Here is a 6,568-nt window from a genome sequence, read left to right on the forward strand (position 1 = left end):
CGATTAGTAAACTCTGTCCTAGCGTCAGTTTAAAGTTTAGAAGGTTTTCGACCCTGTTTAAATACTTGTTTGAAAAATTTTACAAGTGTTGCACCTTTCTTATCCTTGAGTGGAACAACCCATGCATATTTAGAAAACACGTCGACACACTGATTGTTATATTGACTTAGGTTAGAGAGATCTACCAAATCAGCCTGCAATTATTCATCAATTCCTGAAACGATAACTCGGTTTTCCAAAACTTATATTTTACTGGTTTGTGTAAATTGTATGCATCTTGTCGAATTAACCAGTCTTTAACCTGATTTAGACTTACGGGCTTACCTAGCACGTTTACAGATCTAAATAAAGGCTGTACTCCGCGAAAACTAACAGGGTGTGCAGAGTTACAATAGATATATTGTATGGTTTCATTAGACATTATTTTCAACTCCGTCTACTTTTATTTAATTTTTTACCATCAAATTTGTCTCTAACAGTAGTAATAACTTGACCTTTACAACAGACGATGTTAATTCCTAGACGACTCAAGATATTACTAAGCTTAAAAGGTTGACAACAGCCCATGACGACAGTCAGGACACATATTGAATGAATAATATAGTAATACTTTCTTTAAAAAATGTCCCATTTAGATACAGAACATTTAGGTGTTATAAAACGTGTATCATGTTTCATACACTCCCATCTGTCTACATTTAAATACAGAACGTTTTGGTGTTGTAAAATGTGTATCATGTTTCATATACTTCTAAACGTTCTGTATCTAAATGTAGACAGATGGATGTTGTAAAACGTGTATCATGTTTCATATACTTCCATCTGTCTACATTTCCAACAACTTCTTGAGGAATATTCATATTTGATAATCGTTCAGCAAATTCTTTCCATCCTTTAGGGTTAAAATTCTTTCGTTTTTGTAGCATGTCGTTGATTAAGTCGATTATGTTACTTTTTTAGACGGATCTTCCATTAATCACAAATTATCCACGATCATTCCACGTTAGATCATCACTGGAACTTATCAAGTTCAGTAGAATTTCAGCTTTCTTTTTATATTTCTGAGGAACACTGTCAACGATCTCTAATTTTTTCATGAGTCGGCGATTCCATTCTTATTTTAACAGGTTCCATGGCTTGTGAATGAAAGGTCTGATGACGTTATTGCAGTTGGTTTAACATCTTTTCTTTAGCATTTAAGGGTAACGTATCATTTTCTATGACTGACTTCATATCATTATCTATAGAGTTTAATACTTTATCTACAGGCCTTTCATAAACTTTGGATCGATAAAGAGAATGCACCGATTCTTCTGGAACGAGAACCATTCGTTTTGCCATATTTTAGATTCCAGCATATTTACCAAATCCCTTCTTGCCAAACCACCAAATAATTAAAGTATTGGGGCTACAAGTAATGGTAAAAATCCTCCTTTCTCTATCAGTCAGTTTCTTTTCTGTTTAACGGATGTTTTCTTGACTGCCAACTCTCTCAATAATGATCTTTGTTGTCTAAGTTTCTGGTTTTGTATGTTCGTCATGGAAACGGTACCCCTTAAAACGTTTAAAGCACACTCACAAATACTTAAGATAAAGTCATTTTTAGCTCCAGCAATTATTCCTTTAATCTGTTAATGTGGTGCTTTAAGTAATGCATGGAGCAACTCTTGACGTTGTTTAATTCTAAATGTCATGATGAATAAATGAAAAGAGACTGTAAGTACAACATATAAAAATTGTTTATTGATACATCGATTTAGATATAACTTCAACTTTCTTCAAACTACAGTGATGATAATTGATAATATGAAATGGACATGACAAAGTAGATTTTGGAAGTTGATCAACCTTGGGATATCCAAACAATTCCAGATTGTAACAAGTAATTTTCAGCAGACTTCTCAATATCTCGGCTTTCTCTCTCCCCTTTGTATACACGATTGTAAAGTTCTCTCTCAACAATCTAGCCACACTCCACAGGTAGGAATAGTCGATATTACCAGATTTCCATGGAATATTATGAGTGTGCCGTGTCACCCAATTACACTGATGACGATAAGAATCTGAAAGATATTTACTCAAAACGACTGTTTAAACAGAAGCATGTGACTAAACATTTGAATGCAAGTTATTTAATTACGTATGGCTTATTTTTCAGATAAAACCCCTCTACTTCTACTACAGTTGCCGTCATATTAATAAATGAGTATTTTTGCAGTTAAACAATAGTTTTAACTTACTTTGGTATGTACACTATAACTTTATCTTTGTGAAAGAATCCGATCCTCAGACGTTTGGGGTTTCAAATCGATGAGTAAGTGACCACATAGTTATCTCGTTGCATCTTGATAAGCTTCTTCAAAATATTTGACACGTGATAGAAACATTTGTCTTGCTAAAGCATTCACCTGAGATTTGTCTCTGACATTTTTGAACAAAATAATATATAGAGAACTTAAACTAATATTACGCATTTTTCTACCCTGATGAAATACATTCTGTACAATATAAAACACTGATAAATTCAAATAGTGACTTCCATGTGTAAAAAGTTGAGACACTCGTTTATTTTCTCCACTTTCACTCATATGATTGTCAATGATAAAAAGATTTGGTTTATTAGACTGTAAATAATCATGAAAATGGTAATGCCTTCGACAAATTGAATGTTGGGAACGTTTTGCATTATTTTTGTATACAACGGTTGAAATTCACCATAAAACCATACAATTTTTTCGAAAATAGGATAACTTCCTTCACGATGATATGTTTAAACTTTACTTACAAACTGTGATTTACCACTTCCTGTTAGACCAGACACTAAACATGTAAAAGGGTGTGGTAAATGGTTCTCCATCTCGAACTCTAATGAAAAAAAATTGTAGTGTGACTCACCTTGAGAACCACTCCCAAGGCCCTGCACATGCCCCCTTTTGGTCCACACAACATGGTGAGCAGTTAGTTCCACGTGATGCAACAAACTCAACATCCATACCGAAGGATGTTAAAGTCTAGAAGGATGTGTGTGATCTGGTGTAAACTGAACGATAACTCTCCTTTTCTTCTTTGTTGTAAATAGTTTGCGTCTTTAAGTTTCTGCAAATCTTCTCATGATTAGTCACAATTATAGGAGAATGAAAAGAACTGAATATATCGGTTATCATACATTTCATTGATGAAAAGTTTATTTTTTTACCGTTGATAAAATTAAGGGTAAACCCTCTGATCTCAGAGCGTGACTTTTCGTCGTTACGTAAATAACCGTAGGTTTTTGGATCACCACTGTCCCATGAAGTTATATAGTGTCCGTCCAGCTCGTCTGTAAGTTCTCCAAGATAATCTCCTAGAGATGGATCGTTAGATCCGTCTGAAATGTAGACAATACTGTCTGTATTATAATACAAAACAGACGAACCTATCTTCTCTAATGCATCATATAATTCCAAACGAGCATATTATGTTGTGAAAGCCACCAGGAAGATGTTGGTTTGATCTTTTTGGGGCAGATATTCATGTTTATGTTTCCAATGAAGAGCTATAACTTCTTCATTAATTAAAGTAATATATGTTATAATTTTGGTGTTATTTTTCATTAACAAATGATATTATTTAACAGAAGTTACGTAGGTCAGTTGTGACTTGTCTTCAGACATACCCAGAAAGAGTTAAGACAAAGTTTTGCAACTGACCTTCTGCCTAGATTAAATTCTATGTTTTCACTTGACAGTTCCACACCTTCCCTTTAAGCATACTGATCAATATATTCCTGTTTTGCCTGTGATATAACTCTCCTCTTTTATTTTTAGAAATGTGTCTATATAATTTGTAAACAGATGTGTGGAGAGAAATGGTAAATTACATAAATCTGTATTATCTTACAGTTACACTCGACTGCTTTTTTTCATCTCCTCGGTAACCCATGTGCCGATAAAAGCCCTCTCTTCATCACGGTGGTGATATTCTTAAATCGACACACGTTTTACAGAGAGGGAAAGTCAATTTTCCGTTACTTCTCAAAGATAATACTGAATGATAAAGTTTCCTCGGGGCTAAAACATTTAATAGTTATTTAGAGTCGAACAGTTTGTCGTTATAACTGTTGAATGTCCAACAGGATATTCACAATATTTATTAGTCCACGGATTTAAAGACGTGAAATCTACATACGTGAATTTTTCTCCTTTTACACAGTATAAAAGTCTTGTAACGTTAACTCTTCCTCCAAAGAAGGAGTCTCGTACATCCAGGCGGGGAAACTACTGTGCGAACCATAAGGAAATTCATGATATCAGTGTCATTCGTTCTCATTTTATTGAATTCATGCTTCCATATTGTTACGACTTTGTATCCTAGACCTTCCAGCTGTTTTTGTCTTTCAATTGTACGATTTCTTATAAACCACATGGGTCTATTTAAAACTATATTTTCATAGTCGTAACATTTATCACAACCATGGTAATAGCATCCTTAAAACTCATAGATGGTGTTTTGTTCCATACAGAAACCGTCAACCCTATAATTCAGGATTTGTTTATTACCACCATTAAGTGCATGTTGAATCTTCACCCCCTCAGATTTTTGTATATAGTCTAACCATTGAATATCTACTTGACTATAGTTGTTAGTCATAAAATATCCATGGTTAGGTATTAGAGCTATTGATCATGGTGGTATAAACTTACTTTTGTAAACAGACATGCACACAGCAGCAGTTGTCGTATACCTAAATGGGTCTACATCACAGATTGCGAGAAACTCACCTCTGAACTGGAGACACACCGTCGAAGTATATCTACATCAGATCGACAGTATCTAAAGAAAAAATTAAGAATGGTAAATATAACATTCAACAACAACAAAATACAATTAATAAGAATCAATAACGATAGTGTTATTTTTTTTTCAACAAAACATTTTCATGAGAATAACAAAACACAATTAATAAGAAATGATAGTATTTTTTCTTATCTGTACATCTCTTCTTGGAAGTCAAAGATGTATTTTTCTTCTCGTTGCTGACAGTGTCAAATCCAGGAACTTTTGTCTTACAGATGCTGACATGATGTCGGGAGAGTAAAACTGGCATCTGGTATAGGTCCTCGATATTCCTGATTTGACTTGATGTTGAAAAGATGAGGGAAATATCCTTTATGCAGTTCTTCTAATCCAAATGTTTTTGGAAACAATGACAAAGACATGGATATAAAATTATAGCTGTCAATTATCTTTATTCCGAGGTTTTTGGCTGTCATAATCATCATTTTTCCGCCGTTTACAATAATCTCAGGTTTTATCCCTTGAAGAATATGATAATTCAAAATAAAGTGACGGTCAAAACCTTTCATATTATGTGCTATAACTGTTTAATTCTTATGGTCTTTCGAAAATAAGAATTTACAGAATCCGTCACATGAATTATATCCTTTGAAAACTGTTTCCTTATCGTTAAAATCATGGACCACACAGTAGTTTACCTGTCTCAAAATCAAAAATAAATATTTATTTGACAGATCTTTGACATCTTTGTCCTGAAGAAGACATAAATGATTGTTTAAGATTAGAACAGACAACAGATTGACCTTTCAGACATTCATTACTATAACAAACGTTACAGTACTCAAATTATTTATCGCATTCTGAACAATAATATTTTACCCCGGGGAATCCTTTCATTGACATTATAACGTCGAAGTGATGATCGTGATACCACAGATAGATTTTCTCTGCACATGAACTACCTTTATTATCACACGATTAAAGTTTTCCGACGATACAACATGTATTTGAACATTTAGATGACGTTCAAATTTACTGATATATTCTATGCCGCATGGTTCTTCTGGAACATTAGCCGAAGTATGTAAGTCTTTAGCCATGTGTGTCAGTAGTGGTCGCTGTTGATTTCTAATATAATTGTAATTTGGATCCTTTCTGAGAGATGCTAAGCCTAATATTATTGTTTTGACAAAGCAAAGATCGTCGTTGTTAATTATAGGAATAACTGATTTTTTCTTAAGTCGGTCAAGAGCGATATTTTATAATTTGCGTCTGGCGCTACCAACTGGTAATTCTAATGTTGTAACTTCAATTTTAAATGAGTCATCTAGTAGTATATCTTTTTTACTTTGATTTACTCTTTCTACTGGTGAAAAGATCCTTATTTTGTAAGCATGTGCTTATCGGTTTATCGAGATGGTTTGAATAAACACATAACCTTACTTTATTATTACTGACTAAATGTTTAGTTGTATCGTTCAGTATGTTTTGAATATTAATACTGAGAGTGTCCAAAATATTTGTGAGTCCGTGTGTTTTAGGATTAAAAGAAATGCTGTATGTAGTAGAAGCTGTGTTATACTTTTTAACTCTTCTACTCACAGACTTTCTAACGATAAATTCTCTGTCTTCCTTGTGAGGACGATTAGCAGATAGCTGCAAAAGACAAAGAATATTTGAAGCCAGCTTTTATATGCGGAAACATCTGTTAGCTGAGTTCTTGCACAGATCTTAAAATATAACGTTGATGATAAAGGAAAATCGGCACATGTAGATATGTAGATCTTGAAAG

Source organism: Limulus polyphemus, unplaced genomic scaffold (assembly GCF_000517525.1).
Source record: "Limulus polyphemus unplaced genomic scaffold, Limulus_polyphemus-2.1.2 Scaffold1080, whole genome shotgun sequence".
Lineage (NCBI taxonomy): Eukaryota > Metazoa > Arthropoda > Merostomata > Xiphosura > Limulidae > Limulus > Limulus polyphemus.